Source organism: Acomys russatus, chromosome 6 (genome assembly GCF_903995435.1).
Source record: "Acomys russatus chromosome 6, mAcoRus1.1, whole genome shotgun sequence".
In the NCBI taxonomy this organism is placed as follows: domain Eukaryota; kingdom Metazoa; phylum Chordata; class Mammalia; order Rodentia; family Muridae; genus Acomys; species Acomys russatus.
This window is the reverse complement of record NC_067142.1, coordinates 9,193,270-9,207,059: the sequence shown is the minus strand read 5'-3', so window position 1 is coordinate 9,207,059 and position 13,790 is coordinate 9,193,270. Positions and strand designations below refer to the sequence as shown.

The window sequence follows — 13,790 nt, the reverse complement described above, 5'->3', positions numbered from 1 at the left end:
AAAGTATTTATCAGCTGTAGGTGTACTCTGGTGGAAATTTGGGTGATAATTTGACTTCCTTCTTTCCTATTTGGATCTCCTTGATCTTCTTTTGTTGTTTTATTGCTCTGGCTAGAATTTCAAGAACTATATTGAAGAGATATGGAAAAAGTGGGCAGCCTTTTCTGGTCCCCGATATTAGAGATATTCCCTTGAGTATCTCTCCATTTACTTTGATGTTGGCAATTGCCTTGTTGTATTTAGCATTCATTATATTTAGGTATGTGCTTTGTATTACTGATCTGTCCAAACTCCTTTTTCTGCATCTAAGGAGATGATAATGTGCTTTTTTCTTACAGTTTGTTTATATGTTGGATTACACTGATGGCTTTCCATACATTAAACCATCACTGCATGCCTGGAATGAAGCCTACCTGGTCATGCTGCATGATATTTTTGATATGTTCTTGTATTGGTTTTGTAAGTATTTTATTGCATATTTTTGCGTCAATGTTCATAAGAGAAATTGATCTGAAATTCTCTTTTTCCGATGGGTCTTTGTGGGGTTTAGATATTAACATGACTGTGGCCTCATAGAATGAATTTGATAATGTTCCATCAGTTTCTATCTTTTGGAGTACCTTGAAGAGTATCAGAATTATCTCTTCTTTGAATGTCTGGTAGAATTCTCTGCTGAAATCGTATGGCCCTGGGATTTTTTTAGGTTGGAGACTATCAATGTTTGCTTCTATTCCTGTAGGAGAAATAGGACTATTTAATTTGCTTATCTGATCTTGATTCAATTTTGCCAAGTGGAATCGATCAAGAAAATTGTCCATTTCCCATAGATTATCAAATTTTCTTGCATATATGCCTTTGAAGTAGGATCTTAAGATTCTTTTTATTTCTTCAATATCTGTTTTTATGTCTCCCTTTTCATTTCTGACTTTGTTGATTTGGATAATTTATCTCTGCCTTTTCGTTAGTTTGGCTAACAGTTTGTTTATCTTGTTGATTTTCTCAAAGAACCAGCTGCTGGTTTTGTTGATTTTTTGAATTGTTCTCCTTGTTTCTAAATTATTGAATTCAGCCCCAAGTTTGATTATTTCCAGGTGTCTACTCCTATTGAGGGTTTCTGATTCTTTTTCTTTTTTTCCCCTAGGGCTTCCTTAGTGTCATTATGTTGGTTATTTCAGATGTTTCCAATTTCTTTTTTTTAAATTAATTTATTCTTGTTACATCTCAATGGTTATCCCATCCCTTGTATCCTCCCATTCTTCCCTCCCTCCCATTTTCCCCTTATTCCCCTTCCCTATGACTGTTCCTAAGGGGGATTGCCTCCCTCTGTATATGCTCATAGGGTATCAAATCTCTTCATGGTAACCTGCTATCCTTCCACTGAGTGCCACCAGGTCTTCGCCTCCAGGGGACATGGTCAAATGTGAGGCACCAGAGTATGTGAGAAAGTCATATCTCACTTTCCACTCAACTGTGGAGAATGTTTTGACCATTGGCTAGATCTGGGTAGGGGCTTAAAGTTTACCGCCTGTATTGTCCTTGGCTGGTGCCTTAGTTTGAGTGTTACCCCTGGGTCCAAATCTGCCTATTGTAATGTTCTACTTGTAGGGTTCTAGGACCCTCTGGATCCTTCTACTTTGCTATTCTCCCATGCTTCTCTCATCTAGAGTCCCAGTAGGATGTCCTCCCCTCTCTCCCAGTTTCCTGGTAAGTGAAGGCTTTCGTGGGACATGCCCCTTGGGCTAGTATGCAGATATAAGTGACTATATTCCATTTGTGTCTTTTTGCTTCTGGGTTAACTCACTCATTATGACAATTTCTAGCTCGATCCATTTATCCACAAATTTCAGGAATTCCTTGTGTTTAATAGCTGAGTAGTATTCCATAGTGTATATGTGCCACAGTTTCTTTATCCATTCTTCTACTGAGGTACACCTAGTCTGTTTCCATGTTCTGACTATTATGAATAAGGCTGCTATGAACATGGTTGAGCCAATATTCTTGTTGTGTGCTTGAGCATCTTCTGGGTATATTCCAAAGAATGGAATAGCTTGGTCTTGAGGAAGCCCTATTCCCAGTTTTCTGATATAGCACCAGATAGATTTCCAAAGTGGCTGTACTAGTTTGCATTCCCACCAGCTATGAAGGAGTGTTCCTCTCTCTCCACATGCTCACCAGCATGTGGTGTCACTTGAATTTTTTATCTTAGCCATTCTGATGGGTGTAAGATGGAATCTCAGAGTTGTTTTGATTTGCATTTCCCTGATGACTAAGGAGGTTGAGCATTTCTTTAAGTGTTTCTCAGCCATTTGTTATTCCTCTGTTGAGAATTCTCTGTTTAGTTCCAGGCCCCATTTCTCAATTGGGTTATTTGGTTTGGTGGTGTTTAATTTCTTGATTTCTTTATATATTTTGGATATTAGACCTTTGTCAGATATAGGGTTGGTGAAGGTCTTTTCCCAGTCTGTAGGCTGTCACTTTGTTCTCTTGACAGTGTCTCCTGCCTTACAGAAGCTTCTCAGCCTCATGAGGTCCCATTAATTAAATGTTGAAATTTAAGGCCTGAGCCATTGGTGTTCTGTTCAGGAAGTTGTCTCTTGTGCCATTATGTTCCAGACTCTTCCCCACTTTTTCTTAAAAGTGACTTAGTGTCTTTGGTTTTATGTTGAGGTCTTTAATCCACTTGGATTTGAGTTTTAATGGCAATTAGTGCCATGAATTTTCCTCTTAGCACTTCCTTCCATGTTTCTCACAAATTTGGTATGTCCTTCATTTTTATTGAATTTCAGGAAGTCCTTAATTTCTTTCTTTATTTCTTCCCTGACCCATGTGTCATTAAGTAGAGAGCTGTTTAGTTTCCAATTGTGTGTATGCTTTTTGTTATTTCTGTTGTTGTTGAAGTTCAGCCATAGACCAGTCTTAGTCCTTCCTTGTACCTGTTTAGGCTTATTTTGTGAACTATTATGTGATAAATTTTGAAGAATGTTCCATGGGGTGGTAACAAGAAGGTATAATCCTTTGTGTTTGGGTGAAAAGTTCTGTAAATATCTCTTAGATCCATTTGATTCATGGAATTGGTTAATGATGTTATTTCTCAGCTACTTTCTGTTTCAATGACCTATTCATCAGTGAGAGAGGAGTGTTGAAGTCTCCCACTATTAATTTGTGTGAATCAATGAGTAGTTTAAGCTTTGTTAATAGTTCTTTTACAAATGTGGGTTCCTTTGTATTTGAAGCATAGGTATTCAGAATTGTGCCATCATCTTGGTTGATTTTACTTTCATGAATATGAAGTGTTCTTCTGCCTGATCCCATTCATGCTAATAAGTGCATTCAAACCAGCTGTGTTGGAATCTGCTCTTTAATTTTTTGTCCTGATCCCTTGGGGCAGTCCAGCCTCTCCCAAGCATGTGTGAGACCCTGTTGGGCCTTGGGGATTGGCCAGGCCAGGTTTTAACTACACAACTGTCCAGGATCAGGCTGCTGTGGCTCATGGTCAGATTTCTGCCTGGACCAATCTAGATGGCAGACCAGTCTAGTTTGCATACCTTTGGAGGTTCAGTCACACTGAGTTGTGGCCACAATTCAGACATGCTTCCAGACTCCTCAGTGTAGTATAGCTTCTTCTACTGGCATGGGAGTCCTTGCTGGGCCATGGAGATTTTGGCTTTATTTGCCCAATTGCCCAGGCCCGGACTGCTGTGACCCGCAGACAGGTTCCAGTCCAGATCAGTCTAGATGCTGGACCAGTCTAAATTGTGCACCTTCGGTGGTTTTGTCCCACTGAGCTGCAGCCACAAATCAGACCCCCTTACAGACCCTCAGTGCAGTTCAGCTTCTCCCAAAGTGTGGGAGTAGGGGTATATTAAAAACAAAACAAAACAGGCTACCCCCAAACTGGTTGCTTGGGATGGAACTTGGTCTGTGTCAACCCAAGGGGAATTAGAAGATCAAAAGCAGTTTGGGAAGGCAAGAACCTTCAGCAATGAAGGGAAGAGGACAATCTAGGGGATGAAAGGGACATTTGGTGGCTGGGGTGAAGGGATTGCTCTCTCCCTGCTGGGATCCTTCAGCCCCTCAAGTCAGGCAGGAAAGGGGCAGCCTGCAACACCCTAGCACAGTTCTGGGGATGCTAGATTCTCCAGGAAGTAGACTAGAGGTAGCTCATATGAGCTTGCCCTCCAGGGAGATGATGGCGCTGCCACCTATGTTTTCTGCCAGGGTGCAGTAGTTCTTGGCCTATTCATAGCAATTTGCTTGTAATTCATGTTTGATTCGTCAACTTCTTCTTGTTGGCATCCTTGGAGCTGGCATATGTCATTTTCCTTTTAAGGGGTGCACTCTCAGTGACCCAGAAGATAAACACCAGGTCTTCCTTCTTGTTCTCCTTGGTCTCGTATGTTGCATCATAAAAATCATAGTGGCAGTCCTTGTCTGCTAGAATCTTGACAAATGTGGTGAAGTGGTTGTCTACAGGTTGCCCATATCTCCTACCAGCATCTCTTTGCCTTCCTCCAGGATGATGTTCTTCTTGTCCTTTTCAGGCAGAAAAGTACAATCTTCTTGCCTTTCTTCATTTCTTCTGTCAGGAGGATTTGCAAACTTTCATGTTTAAACACCTTGATGATACCGTCAGAGACAGCCACACCAGAGGCTATGTTTCTGGAAATGAAAGGCAAATAGAGAGAGCTACAGAAGAAATGAGCCATCTCAGATGCTGCCAGGATCTGACTCCATTTAATACAGTTTTAATAATGACATTTCAAAGTGTGTCCACATATATAGATATCAAAGAAACTTAAGCTTAGTGCATTTCAGTTACATAGAATTACTTAGAAAATAGCCTGGAGAGATTCTAGATAGAATTGGTGGGCATTTGCTTGATGCTTTATTTTGAACACCGTATAGGAATAATTTTAGAAAGGTATTTTTAGTAATAAGAAAAAATAAAACTTCAATATATTGTGGTAACAATATTCTTTTTATGTTGAACAAATCTAAGCAGGTACTTCTTTCATTGAAGGCTGTTGTCAATAAAAACATACACAAATAAGCCAATATTAGAGCATGTCCTAAGATTAGCACCTAGTGAAATGTGTATCCTAAAACCAACTCCTTCTTTACAGGAAGCACTCATCCTCCTATACATTATTCTAGTGCTTTTGAAACAATAACGTTAGTAAAGAATAATACTTAAGTAACAACAGCAACAACAATAATAGTAAGAATGATTTAGAAATATTGAGATGTCTCTGGTATTTTAATGAATCCACATTGCTCTGTTTGAATAGATAAAAATGGTTTGGTTCTCTTGTCATAACAAATACAAACTTGAAGCTAAACCTTGAGGCTGCATTTTGTTAATGTTGAATAATGAGTGGAGAAGAGAAATGCTGAAAAGAAAACAGTCTTTGCATTCACAGTTTGATTTAAAGAAAGTAGAACAAGTCTCTCACTTTAGGCAACCTCATTGTACAGAAGGTAATTTGTAGAACTTTGACAACATAATACTAAAAGATACTATTTATTTATCTACTATGAACTGGTTTTCTTCCAGATTCCTATATATCTTATACAAGACATATAATATTTTATTTAGCAGACATCATAGTATAAACTGTATAAAATTTATCAAGATTAACTGCTAGCAGTTAAGAGCAAAATTTCCATTATCAATATCTTATCACATCATGATGTTTTATTTTTCTTTCAATTATTTATTCACTATTAATGTAATAAATAAATAAGTGCTACATATTTACTCTGAACCCTTCACTCTCCTAAGTTATGTCAATGCAAACACATTAAAAAGTATGTACTGTGATAGAGTACATGTGCTTGATGGGAGGCATTAAACATGTAAGTGCAATTTGATGTGTCAAGGTAAAATGTATGAATGCTATATATTGGACTTTACATGAGGAAGAAAACAAAAGGGGAACAGAAAGGGTTGGAAATTAAACAGGTTCATCTCTGCAGAAAGAAATGAAAGTTGAAATTCTGAGATGAGCTATTATCAAATCAACATTTGTGTGGAGCAGTAGGACTCAGAATAAAAATAAGAGACATACTTTACAAGGAGTGCCAAATTACTCCTCCCTTGAATAAAAATTCTCTGAAATGAACTGTTTACAGTTACTATAACAAGTGAAAATATATAATGCTGTATGTTACAATCAACAGAATATTTATGTCCCACTGCAATGGACATGCTGGTTTGCAACCTACATGTGATAGTGATAGAATACTAGGTCTTTGAGCTTCATGAATATCAAGCAAGAAAACAGGACCAATGTCCTTACAAAGAAGGTCAGGAGAAAACAGTGAGTGCATCATGAAGTTGTACACAGAAACTGTCATCTGCAATCCTGAAGATGCATTCCCAGCACTCACTGAATCTGCATTGATCATGGACTTTTTCATCTTCATAAAGGGAGAGATAAACTTTTGTTGTTTATAGTCCTTCCTCCCTGTGGTAATTTGGTTTAAAATTTGTGTCAGAATAAGACAATTCCTCATAAAGGGATGCTGAGGTTTGAATAAATTGATCTCATTTTCTTCCACACCCAGGGTATTTTTTTATACATGTTATCTTCATCTTATCACATTTCTATCATTATGTCAGAAGCTCACTTTCTTTATTGTTGTCCCTTTTAGTTTTTGCCCAACTGGATCCTGGTTCTTCCAGATTTGCTATGATTTGTTCTATAATCTTTGTGTCTTTATTTTCTACACATATCTCCTCAGTGATGCCTTGTGAGGAGCTCATCTGAACAAGTGCCATGCAAGACAATGTAGGTATTTCACATTATTCTTCTAACTTCTTTCCCAGGAGTGGTTATCAGAGCTATGGTTCAGGTTTGTAAATGGCACAGATTTCCCAGTGTCTAAAAGAAAGTAACATAACATAGAAAAAAATTAAATAACCTGAATCCACATAATGAAACATTTGTAGAATTCAGGTAAAGATGGATAGGAATGAGCATGAAGTGAGTTAGACAAGAAAATGTAGAACAATTTTTAATAAGAAAGATGTTTAGTCCATTATCATAAATACAGGGAGCATGGTGGCAGGAATAGAATGCACTGTTCTCGAAAAGTAGTCAAGAGAACTATATCTTGAACTTCAGGCAGTGAAAGAGGAAGGCAGACTGGCCTGGCATAGACTTTTGAGAACTTAAGGCCCACTCCAAATGGCATACATTCTCCAACAAATGTAGATCTTTTAATTCTTTGAATTGTATAAAATAATTTCACTAACTGGTAGTTAAACATTCAAATATGAGTCAATGGTGGCTATCTTATTCAAACCTCCATGCACAGGAAAACAGAACAGGAAAAAAATGTCATTAGAGCCCTCCACTAATTCTAGTGACATTTTTTTTCTTTTTTGGATCAACTTCCATTTGTAAGTCATCTTCCCATGGATTTGCTTCTCCTAATATTCTTTACAGTATATTTTCTCTAGTCTCCAAGTATGTAACTGGCATCTATAGATTTCATAGCTGAGAGGATCTCCTTTAATCCTATAATCTATGGAGTATGAGCCTTGTTGACAGTAAAAATGCATGACATGGCCATGGTCACAGCTTCCCTGCTCAGTCTAGTTAGTAAATGAGAAAAAATGTTCCATGCAATCATCAGTGAGATTACACTGCTGTTGAAGATTTAATGCACTAAAGGATAAGGCAGTGCCTCTGTCCTTTGTTCCCACATACAACTAGCTTTTACAGGCCCCACAAACTAAGTGGTTCTTGGAAAGTGACAATAACCTATTGTAAACATAGCCAGTAATGGTTACAATTGTATCTACATAGTTTCTGTGGTTAATTTCTGCGGGAACAGGAATATAGCTAGGGACCCTGCTATGGCAGGTTTCTGATGAATATGTGCTCCTAAAAATCTGTCAGTAAAAAAATTGCAATAAGTTGTATTTAGTCTAAGAGCATATATTAACAATGTCAGCATATTGTTAATTTGCACACTTCTGTAATTGAATTATATAAGGAACCTTGATTATTATTGTACTCTGTATTTGTTCACTGAGACTTCAACTTCATATTTTGAATTTAATCCCAACTGTGAAATCATGAGAAGTGTGTCCTTGACTCTGTTGTCATAAATGAAATCAGTTCCCATCCAAGAGTGATGCTACATGGAACCATCACTGCTTACTGTATGAGGACACATGTTTCACAGATAATGTCTTCTTACTATGTACTCATATAATAAGCAGTGGGAATGTGACTTAGGCATAAAAGTATCTTCCAATCCTAATTTAGGATCATATGTTTTGGCATCCAAAATGAGAGTAATAAATATTTGCCCTTTGTAGATCACTCATTATATAAAGTCTTTGATACAGCATGTGGAAAGCTGAAGGTAGTCTTCTGGTATCCACTAGGGCATTAGCAAGTCCTGCCAAATCCAGTGTAATGACAGAATAGACTTAATGTCTGCTAATGCATAGGATAACACAATAAAGACTCTGAAACATCTACTAGGACACAAAAACAGCAGCAGCAGAAGAAAACTTCCATAGGCATTTGAGAGTTTGCACATGGTTCACTGTCAGGTATCCAGTGGAAAGTGATATGATAGAACAGGAGCTCCTCAGTACACGTCAACTTATTCCAAAATGTACCTGCCAAAATCAAGAAACATTCCTACAATTTAGTAAGTTATAACTAACATTTTTTTTTGTAATTGGAAATATTATTTTCTATTACCTGTTGAATTGAAGAACTTGAAGATTAAATTTAGATTGTTACAATAAGATATATTGGAACAATTTTAGGTAGCATTAAATTTATTGGACCACTCAGTCTATATGATCTACAATGCCATAGAACATGCAATCAATAAGGACACCTTGACAAGCACATCATTCTAACACAATAATTTTTAAAACTAGGTAAGTTTTGAGATCAAACCATGTGGTGATAAAAGACAGCTCAATGTTCTAAAAGGAATACTTGGCATGGTTTGCTACATTTTAAAATAGTTCCTTGGATAATCAATGTCTACTCAACAAGACACTGAAGTCTCACATATGGAGTAGTGGTTTGAAAAGCAATGGCCTTCCAAGTCCCATATGCTTGTATGCTTGATCCATTGGTATTAGAATTATTAGAGGATGTGGCCTTTGTCCTGGCCTGCGGGGTCTTCAACAGGTACCTATGGAGGGGGCAGATGAGGGGGTAGGACAGGAGACACTAAGAAGGAGAGCAAATCTGGGTTCTGATCAAGCTCTCAAACTTTTTCAATATAGTTTATAAAGGGTAAGCAATGAGAAAATAAGGAGACCTACATGAGTGGGTTGTCATGGAAGTTTAACCACAGGCTCTCCCAAGGCACCAGGTGTCTCAAGTAATTTCCTGTAACCCATTTGGTGATGTTATCTCAACACCCTGTTTCTCAAAATAGCAGGCCAACAATTGGGTTCTGGTAATTATCCACAGACCTTTGGCCTCTGGCATCTCCCCTTCCCTATAATTTTAAAAGGTGGCCTAAAATTTGAAAACAATTCTTGAAAGAAGAAAATCCCAGAAGGAAATGGGTTTTAAGCAGAGGGGGAAGTACTGACCTGATCCTCCAAAAACCTTCACGGCCTGAAGGGTATCCTTTAGAGGAGGTGAGGAGCATTCCAACCTGGTGTCTGAGGACATCCACAGAAGACCAGAGTCAAGAATAATCAGACACCAACCTCTATGCAATTGGTTTGCTTCTTGGGGGACTCAGAAGTGGACAATATGGGTCCTCCACCTGTTGTACTTAGTCCCACACCCCTTGCAGGTGCCCATGCCTCATTAGGCAAGCAATGTCTGAGTGTCATGCTGTTCTCATAAAAGTGATATGTGAACAACTTAATGAGATCCACATAATAAGACCTAAAACAAGTCCTCACAGGACTCTGCCAAGCCTTGGTCTGCCAAATCAAGTTTGTGATAGTGAACCATCTATGAGTCGGGATGCCAAGGAGTCAAATTGCTTTTTAACAAAGTCATTGAACTTCCTAAAGGCCCAGGAACCAAAGACCCAAGGAGAATAAAGTCAACCACAGGTCCCAGGATCGATGGGAGAAAAGAATTGAGATAAGGAGAGGCAGAAAACCAATTCTGACACCAACTTTTCTCTTGATCCCTCTGTTTTTTCTAATCCCTCTCTAACTTTAGCCATGCTATCCTTTATAACCCCAGAATGGTCCATATAAAAATAGCATTCTTCCTTAAAAGCAGCACAGAGCCCTCCCTGTTGGAGGAAAAAGTAGATCCAATCCTCTTCCATTTTGCAAAACTACTTCAGCTAATGAGGAGAGGGATTTCTCCAGGTGTGAAATGGCAGTCTCCAGTTGTTCAAGATCCTCATCAATTGACAGATGAAGGTCAGAATAATGCTTGTTGGACAGAACAAGAGAGGTTATGCCCACCCCAGTGCCTGTGCACCCAGGCCAAGGAGAATACCCAGGGTAGCGGCTGTTATAGGTTCCCTTTTAGATCTTAATAGAACATAATAATTAACAGGATTCCAAGCTTGAACAAACTCATCCTCAGTACAATATATAAGACGTGGGATCAATTGGATATGGATGCAGAGAGTGGTTACATTTCCCTTGAGATGAGGGGCATATATACAGGGGTGAGACCATCACTACAAGCCCACCAAGTATTATTACTAGGGAGAATATAATCAGAGAGGGAGGATATCTTAGTGATGGTTATATTACAAAGATGTTTGTAAGAAGGAGGGATTTTTCTGTCCATGCAAATTCCATGGCCAGAGACAGAACTTAAGGTTTACTTGACATCCCTCTGTTGAGACCATCTGCACTTAGAATGGTCATAGAAATTAGAGATGTTTTCTATCACTGCAATTCCCTCATTAAAATGAGGGGGGGCTGAAATCATAACACAGCCAGTCTGATTTTGTTAACACAGGGAAACAGTGATTTAAATTCAAATAAGTATGGTTAATAATATCAAATAGGATGTAACGGGTATCCAGAACTAGACTCTTAGTAATAACCATAGCAATGTCTGGAAGGGGAAGGAAGAGAATGGGGTGCTGGAATTTGGTTGGGAGCTAGGACTGGGTTGGTTTCTATGGCCAGCAGTGAAAGAGCCAAATACTTCTTGATGGATATTGTAATAATAATGCCAGGGTCTGCAGTAGGCCAGACACTATATAGTCGCAGTTCCCAACCCAAACCTTTTTCCCAAGGAGTGCCATTGTTTTTTCCTGACGTTGTGAAGGAGAATTTTAAGGTAGGAATGTAATTATGTCAAGGGTAGCAAGAGAAATTCCAATGGTTAGGATGGAGATTGAGATCGTTGATAATAAGTGAAACATAATCATCTGTGGCAGATAGAGCTCCCCATGGTCGTCCTTTTGTGGTGGCTGAAGTCTCGCAGCCCCAAGCAGCACAATAAAATGCCTTGGCTCCACCACAACCTCTGACCCTATTATGCCCAGGACAAACATAAAGGGTGGTGGCCATTTTTCATTGGACACACTGAAAGACTGATCCTGAATAAAAATAAATGTCTGGGAAACAAGAAGTATTATATGTAATAAGGGTCTGTGTATGCAATACTTTACCATACTGGTCAGTTATCCTCCAGGTGAATTTGTAGGGTTGATGAATGCTGTTCTTCTTTTTGGAGAATACTTCTTGGCTTCTCAGCAGCGTCCCAAAGGATATTATGCAGAAGAGCTTCATCTGTATAAGAAAAAGAAGGATCTCAGGGGGACTCTCCACCCTGGATATCTTGATCACTCACAGGCTGATCTATTTCTTTAGGATGGTCAGGAGGAGAGGCATCTACTTGTTTGACCAGCCTCTCTGGCAAGTGTCTGGCTGCTCCTTCCTAGGAATCAAACAGACATGTGGGACCCTCTGCCCCAGATAAGTACTGGGTCAGGGCCATTCCATTGGTAGGTAAGACCTTTGACAGTACTGTGGCATAATTGTTGTTGGTGCTGTGATGCCAAAAGAGATCAGTGGCAGATTTACTATGAACGTCCATGGTCAAGAAATTAAGAACAGAGCAAGCATGATAAAGAATATTTCTTGGAGAGCCTTTCATGGGATATAAATCCCCCATTTTTAATTTCTAGAGGTATGTTTAATAGTTTGGGGGACTCGTTCAACAATCCCTTGGCCTTGGGGATTATATGGGATGCTGTAACATGTTTAATTTTTAATTGGCGACAGAACTCTTGGAAAAATTTCCCAGTGTATCCAGGACTATTGTCAGTTTTTATCAATTTAGGTCTTCCCATGATGAAAGGAAAGTTAGAACATGAGCTATAACATTCTTTGAGTCTTCTACAGCATGTAAACTGCCATAAATGAGTCCACTGGAAGTTTCTATAGTCACTTGAAGACATTTAAGATTGCCAAATTCAGGGATGTCAGTGGCATCCATTTGCCAAATGTTATTTGGAACAAGGCCCCTGGGATTAATTCCTAAATGGGGAGTGCACAAAAGGGTAATACAAGCTGGGCATTGTTTAACAATTTGTCGTGCCTGTTCCCGGGTAATTTTAAAGAGTAGCCAGGGTGTCTGGGCATTTAAATGATGCAAGCCAAGTGCAACCATGACTTGTTTAATTTTTACATTCCAATTATAGTAAAAAAAACTATTTAAACATCTCAAACAAAAATTAATCAGAAAAACAAGAAAATTCTAAGTTTTAAGTAATTAACTATGTTTTCTAGGCTAGTTTAGAAAACCATCAGCCTCTTAGTACTGCCTCTCTAACCAGCCACGTGTCTTTAGCCATGCCTGCTCTGTAGGAGACAAGCCCACAGATAACTAGGAGCAGTAAAATTATCTGGCCCAAGGACATTCCAGCCCTGGCCATGTGTAGCTAGTTTGATCTAAGCTGGAACCTTCCAACTGTAAATGTTTAGTTTTAAGGAAAAAAACTAGTTTATCTCTTTTTTTTTTTTTGAGAATATAAAATTATTTAGAAATATCTCAAGTAAAAATTAAGCAAAGAAACAAGAAAATTATAATCACCATGGAGCTAAGGAGTTTGGAATTAACTCTATTCCCTAGACCAATTTGGAAAACTTTTTGTCTCTTTTTTTTTTTTTTTTTTTTTTTTTTTTTTTTTTTGGTTTTTCGAGACAGGGTTTCTCTGTGTAGCCTTGGCCATCCTGGACTCACTTTGTAGACCAGGCTGGCCTCGAACTCACAGCGATCCGCCCGCCTCTGCCTCCCGAGTGCTGGGATTAAAGGCGTGCGCCACCACGCCCGGCAACTTTTTGTCTCTTAACAGCAAAAATCAAGCAAGAAAATTCTGAGTTTTAGGACTAAACTCTTGTCCTTAGACTATACTTCTCTGACAAGCCACTTGTTCACAACTATCCCGGTCCTGTGAGAACTGAACCAGGAGCAGTGCTTGTGAAACGTGTTTGTCCATGGATGCTCGAGTCCCATAGGCAGCTACCACCCCTGGATACAGGCACTGCGCAGGGCCGGCCTGCTCCTGCCCTGGAGACAATACTCTTATTGCCTCATGGGCTGTGCATGCCATGTTGGCCTGCACTGTTTTAGAAAATTGGCCTGTGAGTAAAGCTTGTACCTCTCTCAAGATATAGAAAAAATGAAACAGCATTTAAACAATTAAACAAATTTACAAACATAGACATAAAATTTGACATAACGATTATAAAGCAAACAATCTGATAGGCAAGAAAAAAAGAAGTAGTTTTGAAACCTTGACAATAAACAGCATATTTAGGGTCTAAACTATCTTTAACTAAAGCCAACAAACAAACAATA

The 13,790-nt window shown here is 38.8% G+C and overlaps 1 pseudogene; it reads right to left on the bottom strand.

Moving 5' to 3' along the window:
- Positions 1–4,161: 4,161 nt before the first annotated feature.
- Positions 4,162–13,542, bottom strand: LOC127190911 (cofilin-1-like; annotated as a pseudogene).
- Positions 13,543–13,790: the final 248 nt, after the last annotated feature.